This window comes from Trachypithecus francoisi, unplaced genomic scaffold (assembly GCF_009764315.1).
Source record: "Trachypithecus francoisi isolate TF-2019V2 unplaced genomic scaffold, Tfra_2.0 Lachesis_group0, whole genome shotgun sequence".
Classification (NCBI taxonomy): domain Eukaryota; kingdom Metazoa; phylum Chordata; class Mammalia; order Primates; family Cercopithecidae; genus Trachypithecus; species Trachypithecus francoisi.
This window is the reverse complement of record NW_022681453.1, coordinates 80,929,652-80,948,059: the sequence shown is the minus strand read 5'-3', so window position 1 is coordinate 80,948,059 and position 18,408 is coordinate 80,929,652. Positions and strand designations below refer to the sequence as shown.

The window sequence follows — 18,408 nt, the reverse complement described above, 5'->3', positions numbered from 1 at the left end:
CCAGATTCAAGGAAATTTTTTGTCATAAGCTTTCTATAGTTTGCAATAATCGGATAAAGTATCCTTTGTGAATAATGGTGGAAGCATTTTTTTTTCTATTTGATTTCTGGACTCCTATAAAATTCAGAAACTTTTTGTGAGTATTCTTACTTTTATTTAGTAAGTCCAGTAAAAAAAAAAAAAAAATCTCTCTTTGTAAGCAGGATACAATTGGAAACATTGGTTATATTACTAAAGTTTGGACTGAAATGCCACATTTTAAAATGTACATGAAATGCCTGGTTTCAAGAGTTCCCAGCTTTACAGTGAGTGAATGAAAACTGTCACTTCCTAGCAGGCCCAAGAACCTTAAGACGGTAAGTAAAATCTAAAGCTTGCCTTGTTTGGATTTCTAGTTGCAAGAGGTCCTAAATCTGAGATTTCCTATATGATCAATGTGGAGAGAAAGAGTTATGTTTCTAAGGAAAGCAAAAGTACATTTGTTACTAGATTGTAACCCTGTGTATTGTGTTCAAGTCCTTGTTATCTGCCTGTAGACTGGACTAGATCCTGAATTCTCCTCAGTTTCCCTAATATTTGGTTTTAACTAATTCCTGATGAACTCCCCCAGCCCTCTTCCCTCAGTCCAGGCTAGGAATGCTCTAGGGACATTCAGGGGATTTCTCCTTCTTAAACCTGACCAACTAGAGAATTAGATTTCAGAATTGGCGACAAGCTAGACTCAGGATACTAGGGTCTCCCTGTCTCAAAGCAGTTGATGCTGTCCCTTCCTTTGTAAAAGCCACAGAGAAGATATTTATGGGGCCACCTCTGACTGTCTACATTCCATGCTCTGTCGAGGCACTCCTCAATTTACATCACAAGCTGTCAAGCAAACTATGCGGATCTCTTTCTATCCTCACTTCGCCTTACCAGCATCCAATGTAACTTGCTTAATCTTACCACTTTAACTTTCCTCATGCCCACTCTGCCCAACAAGCAGAACTGCATGCTCTTACCAGTGCATGTCTTTTAGCCAAAAGTTAAAGGCCAATATCAACAGGCCACATCCATGGCAGTAGCTAAGACCCTATTGGAAAAATTATACCAACCTGGTATAATTCTTGAGAGCTTCCTAGTGACTAAGAAACTTATTTTACAGGGCAAATTATTCAAATGTTTCAAAATTTGGCCAATTTATCAACATCTCCATTGTGCTTACCACCCCCAGTCCTCTGGACTAGAGAAATAGACCAATGGACCAATGGAATAATAAAGCCCTATTGGTGAATATCTGTGCAGCATTCAGCATGCCATGGCTAAAAGAAGGAGACCCTTTCTTTAGTTTTCCTTAACCCATGCAAACATTCTTGGAAACCTGCTAGGCCCACATTTTCTTCTCCCAAAAAGGGGGAAATAATACTTAAGTTATCCTCACCAGGAGATTTGGCCATAGAAATAGCTCTTACCCAAGTTCCTATCTATTCAGTTGACCTCACCAGTGTTACCCACCCTGCTCTCCAAGAGCTACGTGAGAGTTTGGGGGCAAAATCCAACACCAACGATAACCCTGCAGATTATAACTGGGGCCACTTTCAAGGATACGATTTACCCAGAGGGGTTAACTCTAGTGAAGGAACTAGACTAGGAAGGCTTCTGGGGTCCTGGTTTGTACTGGGTTGTGTTTGCAATGGATATATAGTCACAAAGCTTTCCTGCACTGTTAATAGGGTTTCCCACTTCACCACCCAAGCCATCAGGACACAGCAGAGGTCTCTAGACAACCACATTGCTATCGACTATCACCTCACTGCACAGGGTGGTGTTTGTGCTGCTGCTAACACTTGCTGCTGTACCTGGGTAAATATTTCCAGTCCGGTTTAATTGGGAACATCTAAGGCCTACAGCGAGCCAAATCTCTGAAAGGGACACCTTCAGGGAGCCTCCTAGCTGAACCTGGTAGGTACAATTTCCAGTGTTGAGATATTTTCAGAGGATTTCTCCCAGTATAGGATTTCTTCTGTGTTTCACCCTACACGTCTTAATGATTCCCCTTATATTTGAGCTAAGCATTTAGCTCCTCTTTAAAATTGTTCTAGCCTGTTTTAACAGATGTCTGTAAGAGACCCCCGCCAGGATCTTGCTCATGCAACCTTTGAGACTTTAAATTCACTCCAGCTGGAAATCAGAACAACTCAAGAGACTTTGGTTCAAATTTAATAGGTACCTTAGTGCCTCTCATAAGTAAGTGAGTCAGGTTGCTCCATTGGCCACTGCCCCGCCTCTAGGGTCCCTGATGGACCTGAAGCAGGTAGCCAACTACTTCTGCACTGTCATAGAATGCAATGTGGTCCACCAACAGGTTTAAACCAATTCTTCAAGATGGATCCTGAGTGGCTAACTGGGCCTCCATTTAAAATAGAGCAAAGCAGCCATTTGCTGAGTAGGGGTGACATACATGCTCTGAGTTCCTGGAAAGCCTGCAGCATTGAACTTTGAGGCTTTCAGGATTCACACAAACCAGTCAATTAAAGCTCACCGAGTTAGCTAATCAGGGCTCAGCTGTACTGACCAATCAGAACTAAGTTAGTTTCAAGTTTCAACCCTACATTTGCATAGACAGTCTTGATTTGGAACCTGGGTGGAAACTTTTGCTGTAAGACTTAGGGTTCTCTTTGTTCTCTGGAACTGGTAATGTTGTTAACTCTTTATGCCTTTACCTACAACCAGATCAAAGCAACATCTGAAATGTAACTCTGATACCAGGGCACTAAACAATTACGTTCCTCTGACCGAGGTCTATATCCCTCATCAGCAGGAAGTGGCTAAAGTAGTCGTAGCTCATGTTCCCTCAAGATTGAGGAATGGATATAAAAAGGGGGGATGTGTAGCTGCACCAAATCAGTCTGGTTCAACTTTTATGTAACAATGTTGTAAGTTGTTTTTCAGTTGCCATGGACCCTTAGGTCAATCAACCCAAACTTGCCCAGATGAACCAAGTATGTAACCACAGGAGGAACCTCTAAGTACTTGGACCAAGGAGTGGGAACTAAATTAATAAGCAGATCCAGGATCCAAACAGATCAAGCTTTTGCATCACCCCATGGCAGGATGCAGTCAGATCATACCTCCAGGAGGATCCAGTCAGATCATACCTCCTGGCATCACCTCATTACAGGAGCCAGTCAGGTCACAGCTCATTACCTATGCTTATAAAACCTGATCCAGCCCCCAGCTTGGGGAAACACTGCTTTGGGGACTAATGCCCAGTGTTCAGTGTTCTCCTTACTTGTTACAAGCAATAAAATCCCCTGATGCCCGCTAAGTGACTGAAACTCCTCATTGTGTGGGTACTATGCCTAGCTGAGTTTCTCGTTTTTACACCTTGTCCTAGAATCTGTTTAATAATCACTTCTCAGATATAACATAGAGAACACAGGAAACAGTTGTGTGCTAAGTAATTGCTTCGATTCTCTCTCCTTCATGACAGCTAGTATTTAAGAACTTACTATGTGTGAGGCATAGTGCCAAGGTTCAAAGTACAGTGTTTTATATATCTAATTTAGATATTGCCTTGCTTAAGCCTTAAAAGAAATAATCTTGTGCTTTGTAGATGAGGACACTGAAGCTCAGATTGCCCAAGGTCACACAGCTGATATGTGGTGGGATGTATTTGACACAAGGTCTCTAATGACAAAGCCATAATCTTTCTACTACAAAGTGAACATTACCATACTTCTTCCATACCACAGTACTTGGCTAATATAGCAGCCTCTGACAGAATTATTTATGTAATAATTATACAAATTAGACAAATAATTATACAAATAAATCTCCATTCCCCAGCCCTTCAGTGAAATTCTTTTATTGAATTAAACTGAATTTTGAGGCAATTTCAGATTCACATGCAGTTGTAAGAACAATACAAAGAGATCAGATATACCCTTTACCCAGTATACCCCAATGGTAACATCTTGCAAAACTATTGTAGTACAATATTGTCACTATGTTATTGACATTGATACAGTCAAAATACGAACATTTCCATCACCACAGGGATTCCCCATGCTGACCTTTTGTAGCCACATCCACCTTCTTGCCCATACCACTTAACCTCTGGCAACTACCAAGCTGTTCTCTATTTGTACAATCTATCATTTAAAAAATGTTAAGTGAATAGACTCACACAGTACGCAACCTTTGGGGACTGGCTTTTTAAACTTAACCTAATTCTCTGGAGATTCATCCAGGTTGCTGTAGACAGCAATAGTTGATTCCTTTCTCTTGCTGTGTGGTATTTTATGGCGTGGAAGTGCCGCAGTTTATGTAACCGTTCACCCATTGCAGGGTATCTGGGTTATTTCCAACTTTTGGCTATTATACATAATATTGCTAGGAACACTACTGTATACATTTCTGTGTGACTCTAAGTTATTATTTATCTGTGATAAATGCTCAGAGGCACAATTGCTGAGCTATTTGGTAGCTGCATGTTGTGTTTTCAATGAAACTGTCAAACTGTTTTCGAGAGTTGCTATATCACTTTATATTTTCGTCAGCAGCGTATGAATGATCCAGTTTCTCTACATCCTGGCCAGTGTTTTGTGTTATCATCATTTTTTATTTTAGCCATTCTGAAAGGTGTGTAGTGATATAGTGGTTTTAATTTGTGTTTCCTTGATGTCCAATAATGTTAAACATCTTTTCATGGGCTTATTTGATATCTGTATATCCTCTTAGATGCAACGTCTTTTTATGTATTTTGCTTGTTATCTCATTGTAGTCTTTGCTTTTTCACTATTATTGCATTTATTCAAGATGCTAGTCCTTTGCCAGAAATGTGCTTTACAAATATTTTCTCTCAGCCTGTAGATTGGTTTTTTGTTCTTTCTCTTTATTTAAAGACAGGCTGTCACTCTGTTGCCCAAGCTGGAGTGCAGTGGCATGATCATGGCTCAATTCAGCCTTGACCTTCTGGGCTCAAGGGATCCTCCTACCTCAGCCTCCTGAGTAGCTGGGACTACAGACATGAACCACCATGCCCAGCTATTAATAATTTAAAGTTTTTTGTAGAGATAGGATGTCACTATGTTACCCAGGCTAGTCGCAAACTCCTGGCCTCATGCGATCCTCCTGCTTTGGCCTCCCAAAGTGTTGGGATTACAGGAGTGAACCACCGTGCTTGGTCTCTCTTAATGGAGTTTTTCACAGCGTGAAAGTTTTAAATTTTGATGAAACCCAATTAGAAACTTTTTTAATGGAATCTTGTGTTTAGTGTCAAGTCCAAGAACTTTTGCCTAGCTTTAGCTCCTGAAAATTTTATCATATTTTTTTTCCTAAAAAGTTTTATAGTTTTAAGTTTTACATTTAAGGCCAGGCTTATCTTGGACACTTTCTATCCTAGTGCTAGAATCAGCAATTTCTCCAAGGAGCCCCTGTTTCTTTTATTGGAAGATGGTATTAGAAACCAAGATCTGGGTGCTAGGCATGCTCATTGTTATTGAGCTGTCATTGCTTTTAGGTTCTATCAGTCCACAAAGGAAGAAAATACACTAACCCACATACTAAAGTTTTCATATATGTTTCTATAAATATTTTATATGCAAACATCTATATTTATATTAAGTTAAACATGAGTTTATACTGATACTGATGTCTTCCACTCTACTCTGTTGCCACATGGATCGTTCTATCTTCCTTTCTTTACTTACTTGTAAATTCCCAATACTGAGAAAATTGACTCATGTTATCTACCATCTTTTTACTTAATTATTCATTCTAGTATCCATATGTAGTAGTATCAGAATTGTTAGGCTGTACCTCAGTGGGAAATAACTTTACTAACTAGAGTACAGTGCACATGTGCAGTAACTTTTGCTTTAGTGTTGGAGACTCCACTCATTTCCAAAGTTACTTAGGTCAACACCTATTTCCTCACCCTCTTCAGTGAGATTGTTCCATACATTTGTAATACAATTGGATTGTTTTTTCACCATCTGCATTCTGTCCTGGGATTTCCTGACCTTCTAAATGCTTTTTTAAAATTTGGATACATTAAGGTTTACTCTTTGTGCTATAAAGTTCTATGGGTTTTGATAAAAGTGCAATATCAGGTATTCACGATTACATTATCATAAAGAACATATGCTCTAAAAGATCTCCTGCAAGTCACCTATTCAGCCTTCTCCTTTCTCCATGGCAACCACTGTTTTCTTTATGGTCTGTATAGTTTTATCTCTTCCAGAGTGTCATATAATTGGAATAATATAGTATGTAGCCTTTTCAGACTGGCTTCTTTCATGGTGTAATGTGTGTTTAGGATCCATCCATGTCTTTGTGTGGTTTAAGATCTCATTTCTTTTTTTAAATCACTGATTAATATTTATAAAATTAATATTCATATTATCCAATATGGTGCATATGGATGCACCATAGTTTGTCCAACACCAATTGAGGGACATCTTGGTTGCCTTCAGTTTTTTTTTGTGATGATGAATAAAGCTACTATAGACATTCCTGTGCAGATTTTTGTGTGGACATAAATGTTCAAATCAGCTGGATAAATATCTATAAGTATGATTGCTAGATGTATGGTAAGACTATTAACTTTGTAAGAAACTGCCAAACTGTATTCCAAGATGACTGGACCTTTTTTCATTTCCACCAGCAATGAATGAGGGTTCCTATTGCTCCAGATCCTCACCAGCAATTGGTTGTGTGTGTGTGTGTGTTTTAAATTTTAGACATTTTAATTGATGTGTAGTAGTCAGTTTTATTTTTATTCTTAAAAACTACCAAAGGACAGCATTTTTTTGTTTATTTTTTGGCAATGCAGGAGAATTTAAGGCAAAGATACTGTTCAAACACGGAGAATCACTGACTTGGCCTCCATCCTACAAAATGAGGATTGGCCTCACTGCTAAGGAATTTGCTTTAAAGCCTGGGAGAGTTTATGTTTGTAACATTCCCTTAAATCTGTGGTTCTCAGTCCTATCAGACTCAATGTTCCCTTACAACAAATGTTTGTAATGCCCTGTTTGCTATGCCAAAATGAAAGTTATCAATAATATAACCTAACTATATAGTTTTTAAAAAATCAATGTAATAAAAAGAGAAACTTTAAAAATTAAGAAATTCTATGTCCCAATATGTAAATGTTCGGTCTTAATCGCATTAAAAGACAATGAAGTAGTGAGATATCAGTGCCTTCTTGAATAAGTAGGTGAGAAGAGCGAAAGTCATTCTATATAAGACAGAGAAATTGAAGCAGTGATAGCTTAGTCCATTTGGGCTGCTATAACAAAAATATCATAGACTGGGTGGCTTAAACAAACATTTCTTTCTCATAGTTCTGGAGGCTGAAAATCCCAGATCAGGGTGCCAGTATGGTTGGGTTCTGGTAAGGATGTTCTTCCCCATTCCAGATTGCTGACTTCCCATTGTATCTTCATATGACTGAAAGAGAGCTAGAGAGATCCCTGGGGTCTCTTGCATAAGGATACTAATCCCATTCATGAGGGAGACACAGACATTTAGTCTGTTGCAAGTGGTATGGGTGGACACTGGAATAAAATCTAGTATTACTCTTGTGTATGAGAAAAAGAGGGCTTATTTGTATATAATGAGAGGGAACAACCCCAAAGTATGAATACATTATAGACTTGAAGTGGAAACAATGAGGATATATGGTTATTGCAAACCAGTTCAGAATTACAAGTATGGTGTTAAAATTTCCTATATTATGATATAGGATATAATAGTGATGAAATATCACACCTCCTCATATTTTGAAATCCCATTACATATTAGAGCATGTGTTCAGTCTCGGTTAAAAAGGCATGGGAGGCTATATTCTTCAGTAGTCAATAGGGATTATAGAATGGATTAGAAAGAAACAGTAAAATAAGAGGCTATACAGAAATTGTGTGGTGAACCATCAGGGATAGCTGTGGAGTAAGAACTGAAAACAGACAACCCCAAAGTAATCCTAATGCTATTTTCACAGCATAAGTTTTTATCCTTGTACTACAAAAATAATGTTAAATGTAATCATGTGAAATTTTTTAAAAAAATTATACTGAAATGTAATGAGATCTCCATGTGTTCTGATAATTTAATAATATTTGGCATCAAGTCACTTAAAAGAAGTCCCACATCTATTATGTATTTGCAATCTGCCTTGTCGTTTTTGCAGTAATTTCACTTCTGCACTAAAACCCTTTTTAACTAATATGTAATTGGAAAGCTATACTACTTTGAGTAGATGGAAAGCAAAAAGTAAATTATTCAATAGTTTCAAAATAATGTCTTTATCCCATTTAAGCTTTTCTCTCTGTAACATTCTTCACTTCAATTACATTGACTTATTGCATAAACATGTAAATTTTTTCAGTATTTCATCTAGTAAAAAGTATCATTGATTTATACTTGTAGTGGGTTTGGCATCATGGGACATTAAAACATTGTGCAAGAGGGTATTTCCTGCATTGGATTGTCCTGTGTGTTTTAGAGTATCTAGCATCCTTGTTCCTACATACTAAATGCCTAAGCTTCCATGTCTCTCTCTGTCCCCAGTCATCAGACAACCAAAAATGCTCCTATGTTTCCAAGATGGCCCGTAACCTACAGTACCTGACTTGTTAAGAATCACTCGGCCTAAATCTATGGATTCTATACTTGCATGATGAGTATAATAAGTTTTAGCTCTTTGATTTTATAAAAAGAAGTTTGGACAAATGGGTTTTGTAATGATTTCCTGGTGTCAGAAGAGGACATAATATATATGTTTGGTGAAATGGGAGTGTTAGAGCTGAGGTTAAATAAGTGTCATATTTTTTAAAGGGGGGTACAGAAAATGTTCTTAAGGAGTAAACCAGCTATTAGCAAAGAAGATACCGGGAAAACTTAGATTAGAAACTAATTTGCTCTTATTTTGTTCTTGTTCTTATTGTTTTAGTTGATAAAGGTAGGTTAGGATGAGGAAACTAAAAAGAAAAAGAAACTTATGTAAGCACGTACCATGTCCCAAGGCTCTACTGACACTTCCAAATCTAATTTCATAAAAGCTGTTTCAGGAGATTGTACCGTCGTCACTTAATAGTGGACAAAAATAGTTTTCTGAGAAATTATACCTCTGTTGTAAAACATAATCTGCCAAAAAGAGGAACAAGGAGAAAACTGAATGTTGGAAATGGAGCATATGGGAAATTACCCATTCTGTTGAATAGGCAAGCAGACTCATCGGGTGAGCCACATCAGTATGTTTTGAGGGAAATGGAAAGCATTTGTAAACTGGTAGGTCCAGACACTCTGTACTTTTTAACTTGATCTATGATCTTTTGTCCAAGTTGTAACAATATGCAACTGTTGTACTTTGTTCCTTGTGGGTGGTAACAAAATAGACCACCCAAGGTTTAGACTTTTTGATTCAGGTCTAGCTAGACCCTTGTTAAGCAATGGAGTCTAAGTTTGTGCAATAAACATTTCAATCTGAACAATGAATGAGGTTTCCCTTAGCTCAGTTTAAAGAGTCAATGCAGGTGAAATGAATTACTTTCTGAGAGATTATGGACAGAAAACCTCTAAGTGTTTTATGTGCCACCCTTGGCAAGCTCTGCATTTAGATTACTGGATCTTGTGCTTTAATTCTGGAGTTTCAAAGGCAGTGTGCTGGAGCATGCTCCTGCCAGCTTGTGAAGGTCAATTGTTAAATTCTTAAGAATTTTGCCATGTGTTAGTTAAACTCAGCCCATGATGGGAATATTTACATCACAGAAATCAGCAAGCCCTACAAATCAGTCTCTACTCTTCCTACCCAGAGCCGGTTGTTAAACATTTATCTGTATACTACTGTTATAAAATCATTCTCCTATTGTTACTGGCCTTTGCTTACACTCAAAGGATCTTGGATTTCTCAGGGTTTCTTTATAGGGCTTAATGTCTTTCATCATATGACAATTACTGAAAAAAATATTTGCTTTCTGGCCATAACCAGTTGGAATGAGGAAAATAACAAAGTTACTTATTTGGGGGTAGATCTCTAGTGCAGATGGTAGCGCTAATCAACAAGGCTCATTATCATTAAGGCTTTTATCATTTCCATTTATCTTCATTCTTTACTCCCATTGCCCTCTGGTGTCATTGGTAAACATTCTAATCAATTTAATGTCAATCCTCTTTATATATGTTCTTGTAAAATGTGTACTGTTCTGCATAAATCTATGAACTTATAGAAATAGTTTATCTCATTCTATTTTATTCTATTTAATACCTGTTACACCCAGAACTAGTTTTAAGGATTCTTCAATTGACTAGGTTAGTAACCAATTACCCTATGAAAAGACTGCACTAGTCCACTTCCCATCAGCCATTCTTGAGGACTTCCATATCTCAACATTCTTGCCAACAGTTAACAATTATCTAGCTTACTATTTCCAGGTTAATAGTTATAAAGTGATATCTTTTATAAATTTACATTTCTGATTACTTAAGAGTTTGAGCATCTTGTTATATTCTTGCTAGCCTTTTGGGTTTTCTTTTCCGTAAATAGCCGATAGATATATACTTTGCAGTTGTTTTTTTTTTTTTTTTTTGCCATGGAGTTTCTGTCTCTTATTATACATTTCATTTTAAATATTAATCTCTCATCAATTTCATATCCTGCAAATATATTTGGAAGAACAAATTTAAGTACCATTAATATCTAGTCCTTAAAATTAGAAGCCCATAATTTTATACGTTTTAGGGATTGTGTAAAAAAAGAAAGTGGTCCCTATTACCTTTTCCTTCATCTTCCCCATTGGTTCTTTTATCAGTCAGGATTGATTAGATGATGTTGCACTACCAAACATCCCCCAGATCTTTGTGGCTTAAAACAGGCTGCAAGCCTGAGTGAGAAATGAACTGTCAAGTACAGATCAACAGAGAGTTTTTTCTTGTCATAGTCGCTCAGGGACTGATGTATCAGCTATCACGTTAAGCATTGCCGGCTGCTAAGACAAAGGGAAGAGAGGATTCTGGAGGGTCTAGCACCAACCACCAAATAATTTGCCTGGATGTGACACATATTGCCCACAAGTCAGTGGCCAGGAGTAGTCATGAGGACTTATGCATTTCCAAAAGAACAAGGAAATAAAATCCTGCCATTTTCTAAGAAAGCAGAGCAATACAAATAGTCAATAAAATACACTAATTTGCTTTTCTGGCCACCAAATAGGCAGGTCACTTTTTTTTCCCCTCACTGCAGACAAAACATCCTTTCTTGAGAGAGATCGCCCCGAAGCCACTTCAGTCAGCACATACAACTCAAATCCCAACATCCCAACTCAATGAGAGATAAATGTATGTCTTTATAAGATGACAAGGTATTAGTTTCTCACACATTCAATATGTTTTGCCAGAATAACAAATGAATAACAACAATAAACAATCTTGTTCAGGTGGGAAAAAAATGGGACACTTGGGGTCAATGGAATGTAGCAATTCTGAAATCACCCTGGACATACATGGAGGCCCAGGGCCCTTTATGCTGAGGCTGGGGGGTTTCTAGTTAGGGCTCAATTCTACTTCCTGGGAGAAACTTCCTACTTCCTTGTTCCCCAGTGCCTATGGCTTCACCCTTGGGGAGTTTCTTGTTTCTTCATTATCTTCCTAGGCCCTCTCTGAGGAGAGCCTGAGAGAATGTATCCTTCTTAGTGGTTGAGAAGCTTTCTCAGTCTATGCTTTAGGGCCCAAATGTGATTTTAAGTTTCAAATAGTCATCAAATTGTGGTCTAGTTTTATGCTTCTTTAGACTCAACTGTAAATGTAATTGGGTTCTTATCTGTTGGGTTCCAAGCAGCAGCATGTGCCAATAGACATGTTCACAATTATTTTCAAGACTGTGCTACTTTTAATTAAGTGCCCAGCTTGAGCTTACAAGGTTGTAGTAGGAAAATCATAGCCTTTGTCTCTTTTCACTCAGCCTTATTGTCCTCTTGAAAGGATGCTATAACCTTAACGGGGCCTGTGCTCTATGAAAATTGATCCTTCCGAAATTTTAAGCTTTGGTCATGCCTTTGATGTGGTTCTTGCTGTAAAACTAATTTCTAATAAATCTTTGTTACTCAGAACCCTTCTCATTTTTCTCTTTTGCCAGCTGGAGATGAGAGGCAGTGCCTTTCCCAATAGTGCAAGTTTCAAACCTTTCAGACCTTCTCTGTTCCCTTTTATTCTTGCTTGTAAACCAGCCAATTATTTCCTGAGTTAATCAATTTCTTGTTTGTTGACAAATATAGCCAATGGTAACTAAAATTCTCTTTTCCAACCTCTTCTCTCACAAATACAAGTTTAGCAAGCATATACATGATCTGCCTACCACTGTGTCACAAGTGACATTTTTACCAAATGTTTCACCACTCTTTAATATGGATTGCTAACCTTCCAGTCTCTAACCTTCTTGCCAGAAGTGCAGCTTTGAGAGTCTTGGCCAACTTGACAGAGAGTTCCAGAGCAGACTGCCTATCACAGGAGATTTGCATTGGCCATAAATAGCTGCACTTTTGGATCCCTGATGTTCTAAGTCATTGGCTGGGAGCTGTCTAGGAAAAGGTGTCCTTGGCTCAAACACAGCAATAGATCCCAAAGGTGCTGCAGCTAGTGGCTATCAATAGACTACACTCCTCATTACAGGTTCTCTCTTAAAAGGAGATCTGAGCAATGCACTTTTGAACTATTATGCTGCCAAATTAGGTATTAGCTACAGGCTACGCATTACTTTTTTTACATTTTATCTGGTATCTAGTTATAGAGTCCAAATTTTCTCTTTTCCCTACTATAAATAAATCAACTGTCTTCTGCCTTCCATGCTACTCTGATGGTTCAGTCACGATTCTAATTACCTTTACTTAGTAGATTATCTTTCATTTCTTTCTGACTACTTTCACAATCTATCTTTCTGCAACATTTATGATGTGTTAATGTGATTTTATTTTTATTTTTACTGCCTCGGACTTCTAAATCTTGGCTTATTAGTAATTGTAAAAAGTTACCAGCACTATCTATCTGTCCCTTAGGCTTTCACATCCTTTTGGAGCTCCAGTTAGAACTGTGTTACTTTTCATTCTATTCTCCATATTTCTTGCCTTCTCTTTTATATTTATATATCAGTCCTTCTGGGTGTGTTTTGGAAGTCTCTTCAGGTTAGACTTCCAGTTTAGACACAGCAAAAATAAAATGTATAGCTTAATTCATGCTCTAAATTTCACATTTTATGTGCTGTAGTCTTCTTTTTCTACATATTCTATTTGATTGTGTTTAAAATCTCTTAGTCATTGTTCTTTAAAACTCTCTTGTTCCAAGTTCATTTTTAAGGATCTCATTTCTTTAAACATATATGCTTTTTATTCTGATTGATAATTCTGATATCTGAAACCTTTGTGGTTTACTTCTGCTGGTTCTTACTCATAGTATGTTTTCATTATTATTTTGTGATCTGTATTTTGATATGTGTGTGTAGATAAGCTTAATTTTCTGGAGATTTAACCATGGAATTCCACAGGACCTGTTAAATTACTCAGCGAGGATTGACATTTTCTTTTCTCAGTAGCTTGCTGGTATGACAAATCCAGGAATTCAAATTAAATTCTATGCTTGAGATTTCCTTGAGCCATACAGGTTATTTGAATTTAGACAGCAAACCTGAGAACTAATATATGATTATGTGTTCTCAGGGAAGAATTTATTTTCTTTTCCCTTTACCTACAACAAAGTTTGAGAAGGAAAGTTTCCTTGATTTTATCTTTTTGGCAACTTTTTTTTTCCTTATATCCTGAAAAAGTCAAAATTTTATGCAGGATCTCCCCCTATGTTCCCCAACTAGATATGCCACAGGATTTAGTTCTTCATATTAGCTCACAAAGAAGCAGCTCAAAAATCTCCAGAGTTCAGCAGAAACTGACAGGTCAACAGGCTGATTTGGTGGTACCTGAGTATCACCCAGCACTCCTAGTTTTAAATAATTTGAGGAATTTTTCGTATTCTTTAATTTTTTACCAGCCTGTTGACACTTTCTAAAAGATTTTTTTATATTTCTATTCATTCTCTTAGATTCATTATGTGGGGTTTTTCTTAGGATATCTAATCTACTATACTCGTGGAAATATAAATACTGATAATTCTTTATCTGTTGTATTTTTGATGGAGTCCCAATTTTTCCCCAAATGTTTCTTACTGGGAAATAAGATCGCATATTCTGGCAACTGAGTACTTTAAATAAAACCAACTTTCAATAAAAATCTAACTTATCCAAAAATATTTCTGTGAGAAAAGCCCCCTGTTAAGAAGAAAAGAAAAAGAAGTTCACATAGTCCAAGACAGATGAAGAAACTGTTTGTCACCAAAGGATTCTTTTTCCCAAAGTAAACTTGATGTTTTCTATATTATCTAATACTATCTTGATATCAACAAAATTTCCATCTCTTTCTGGTTTACTCATACTCAATTTCTAGAACCTCCATATTTCTTTCTCTTGATCGCTTATCTGTTCCTTTCCGTCCCCACTAGAGTCCAAATATTCAGGCTCTGTTTTGAATGTCCTTAAGTTAAAGCAGCATTAAATCCATTGGAAAGTGGACACATACATTTTCACTGACCCTTGAAAGACCCTATTCCCAACTGTTCCCCTCCTCTTCTCACTAAACCCGGTTGCCACACCATTGTCTGCTAAACCGTGGCCTCAATCTTGAGTGTCTTATTCCCTGCAGAACACTCAACTTGCGCACTCAATATGTTGCAACACTTTAGATAAATGTTTGAGTGAACTCCTTTTGATTGTGTGTTTTTTTTAAAAAATCTTTTCACATTCATTTCATTCAATTAATGCTTACTAGTTTCTAGGCAATGAGCTAGGTGCTGGGGTGACAAGGAGAATAAATATGACCCCTGTCTTCAAGGAGACCTTTTAAATAAGTTACATAAAGAAGTAAATAGTTTCCATGTGACTTGAGACATTCTTCACATCCCTTGGTAACCAGAGAAATGTAATCCAAAATCTGGACAAACCTGGCTTCTACAGAGAACTAGGAGAAAAGAATGGATGAATGTGTATTTGACTATCTGAAGATTACAAGCCTATATTTTTGAGCATGAGAGTTCCTTCTACAACATGCACAAACAAAATACATTTCCACAGAGGAAGATACCTGATAGTCACATAAGATAGACTGGTCTTAAGGAATCTTATCTTTCAGTTCCCTTTCAAAGTAGGGAAGGACATTCTGGAAAATTTGCTTCTTCCAGAAAAATAAAGAAAAATGGGTACGTGAAAGTTAGAAGGAATAACTTATTGTGTTTATGGTAAATAAAAAATTTTAAATAGACTATTGGTATGGCAATCTGATTACTATATCTGAGGTTCCTCAAAACACCTGAGAGAATCTTCACCTTAAAATTACTTTGACTTGACAGAATGCAGAAGCTGAACCTATTAACCTTGAGATTATGATTTTCATACCTTGCAATTTTCTCTAGCACTAAACCTGAACTAGTTAAGAATTATTAGTAACTAATAACTATTCAATAACTTAAAGAAATTATCATTGTATACTCCATTGCTATAGAGGTATAAAATTAATTAAAGTTTAGTGTTCTTCACCCAATAAATGATACATTTTTAAAATGTTAAGACTTGCTATGCAGAGCTCCCATTCAATAATGTGACATAGGAGAAACAAGACTCTATCTATACATTATACTAGCAATGTACCTATAGTGCTGTTTTATAGTAAAGGAAAGCCTGATCTGTGATTACTAGAATGAAGTCCTGAGTTTTCCCTTGTGGTGGCTGTAACTCCTTTACAAGGTAGTCCTTGACTTTACTGGCAACTGTCCCTACCTCTATCCTACTGGCTTCACTATAATCCTACTCCACCCTGCTGTGAAACACTGGGAAACTGGGAATAAGGATAGGGCAAGACACGTGAAATAGCAGGATGTTATTGTAGCTATGTGCTTTTTTTTGGTAAAAGGTGACAATATTATTCAGAAGAGTGTTTATACGTGTAGCCACCTTGTTCCTATGAAATAGATGTCAGATGTCATTCCCATTTTGTTACTGAGGAAATAGCCCTGTTGCTGAGGATTGGCCTAAAGACTCATTGTAAAATCATAATAGTATAGGAGGAACTTGCAAATGATTAGGCATTTGAGTGTCTACTATGTGCTAGGGCTTTGCTAGGGAAATCACATTTTCCTATACATAGCAAAATCACCAATCCCAAGTGGGAAAGTCAGGGGTAGTTCTAATAGCATTGAGAAGTTACGAGGGTCTGGCAGATATCAAGTCTCCTTGGAACTAGAAAATTCAGAAGTCTTTTGTGATACATATTTGAAAGATCAGAAGAACGGTAGCATAGTTTCATTTCAAAGAGGAGCAATTCAGTATTTCAGTATAAGTCAAATACTTTATATAGATTCTTGTTTAATCTTCTGACCACGCTGTGAGGTAGATGTTTTCCCCCTCTCGCAGACTAAAAAACTGTGATATAAAGAGATTAGGTAACTCACCACAATCTGTAAAGTAACAATGAAAGACTTCCAGGAAGATTGAGTTGAAGTACTTGTCCATTCTCCTTCCACTTAGTACAGTAAAAAACCTGGACATTATATTAAAACACACACACACACGCACACACACACACACACACACACACAAGACCCTAAAACATAGAGAAAAGGCCCACAAGCTAGGAACCCTAAGATCCAAGATCAACAGATTGGGGTATTCCCAAGGCTTTCTTTTAGCCTCATATATCTCAGAGTTGGAACTGAAATGGCTAGCAAACTGGAAATGCCAGTGGGCATAGACCAAAAATACCTGAACAAAATCTTTCTTTCTGTACTAAAACAATCAGGAAAGGGGGAAACCTAGCAAGGCAGAAAACTTTTAGGTAACGACTTCTTTACTTCAGCCAAATATGACAGAAAAACTGGTGGAGAACTTAGGGTTTCACTTTCTGGAGGCTATAAGGTGGTATAAGGAGTGTGAGTAGGGAATATGGACTTTCATCCTCTTAGGCAGTATCAAAGACCCTGCCCTCCCCAGGGTGTCAGTGAAGACTGTGTGGAATACCTGGACTTCCACCTCCACTCTGTAGTAATGAAATGGCACTCCCCTTTTCCCCTGCTGAAGCTGTGTCAGAAAAAAAAAAAAAAAACAGCTAAAACACCATGTAAAAATAAGATATAAAGTCTCATAAATGAAAACTTTCACACTGCAAAAGTGTCTGTTAAGAGGATGAAAAAATAAGCTACAAACTGAGATAAATTATTTGCAAACCATCTATTTGACAAAGGACTGGTATCTGGAATATATAAAATACTCTCAAAATTCAATAGTCAAAAGAGAATCCAATTTGAAAATGGGTGAAGGATATGAAGAGACATTTCATCCAAGAGTATATACAATTGGTAAATGACAGTTGTTAGGAAGAGTGTATACAATGTTGAAAAGATGTTCAACATTAGTAGACATCAAAGTGCAATTTAAAATTACAATGAGATATTTACACCTATCAGAATGGCTAGAATAAAAAATAGTGAGAACACCAAATACTGATAAGGATTTAGAAAAATTGGACCACTTATATTGCTAGTGGAAATATAAATAATATAGACCTTCTGGGAAACAGTTTGGCAGTTTCTTAAAAAAACTAAACATTCCAGCAATTGCACTCCTGGGCATTTCTCCCATAGAAATGAAAACTCGTGTTTACTCAAAATTCTGCACATGGATATTTATGGCAGCTTTGTTTGTAATAGCCAAAAACTGAAGACAATTCTGATATTCTTCAATGGATGAATGGTTAAACTGTGGTACAACCATACCATGAAATACTACTCAGCAATAAAAAGGAATGAACTGCACAACCATCTAGATGAACCTCCAGAGAATTATGCTGAGTTTAAAAAGCCAGTCTCAAAAATTATATACTGTATAATACCATTTATGAGACATTTTTGAAATGATAAAATTATAAAAATGGAGAGTAGTTTAGTGATTGCTAGGGTTTAAGTGGGCTGTGGCAATGAAAGGTCAATATAAGAGATCTTTGTGGTGGTAGAAATAGTCTGTCTCCTGACTGCATCAATATCAACATCCCGGTTTTTATGGGCCAAATTGTGTCCCCTCAAAATCTGTCCATTGAAGTCCTAACTCTCAGGCACCTCAGAAAGTGACTATATTTGGAGATAGGGTCTTTAAAGAGGCAATTAAGTTATCGTGAAGTCATTAGGATGGGCCCTAATCCAATATTTCTGGTTTCCTTGTAAGAAGAGGTGATGAGGACACAGACACATAGAAAAGGAAGACCTTGCGAAGACACATGGAGAAGACAGCCATTTACAAGCCAAGGAGAGATGCCTCAGAGGAAACAACCCTGCTGACATGTTGGT

The 18,408-nt window shown here is 37.1% G+C and overlaps 1 protein-coding gene across 1 annotated transcript in view; it reads left to right on the top strand.

Moving 5' to 3' along the window:
* The first annotated feature begins 206 nt into the window (after positions 1-206).
* The window catches only part of HHLA2 (HERV-H LTR-associating 2), a 103,936-nt gene continuing 85,734 nt past the window's right edge, over positions 207-18,408 (top strand). Inside the window, exons 1-2 of the mRNA XM_033211363.1 lie at positions 207-356; positions 1,710-1,938. The gene's annotated coding sequence lies outside the window, so the exon portion shown is untranslated. The remainder of the gene's footprint in view (positions 357-1,709; positions 1,939-18,408) is intronic.